This window comes from Trypanosoma theileri (genome assembly GCF_002087225.1).
Source record: "Trypanosoma theileri isolate Edinburgh chromosome Unknown TM35_Tth_18_V1, whole genome shotgun sequence".
In the NCBI taxonomy this organism is placed as follows: domain Eukaryota; phylum Euglenozoa; class Kinetoplastea; order Trypanosomatida; family Trypanosomatidae; genus Trypanosoma; species Trypanosoma theileri.
Genome location: NW_021639860.1, coordinates 175,242 through 175,602, shown reverse-complemented (window position 1 = coordinate 175,602; position 361 = coordinate 175,242).

Genomic DNA, 361 nt, shown 5'->3' with positions numbered 1-361 from the left:
TATTATTATTATTATTCTTCATCATCATAATCTTTTTCTTTGGTCTATGTAATGCCTGCTGCAGTCCAGCATCCCTTACTACTTGTGGCTGCAGCGTCTCACTCACACGCGGGCCTAATGATGGATAGTTGTTGAGATCTCTCTCCTGGGCGGCCCAACTCACAGCCCTGTTGAGATCCGCGTAGCTGTTGGGGGCGGACTGCAGGGCAAATCTCGCCGTGTGTTCTCTGCTCATATCTGTGCTGTTCCACCCACTTTAATTTTATTTCTTTTTCTTTTTACTTCTTCTTTTGGCAGACAACGCACTGGAAGGAAAAAGAAAAGAGAGAGAAGGAAAGAAAAAAAAAAAAAAAAAAAAAAA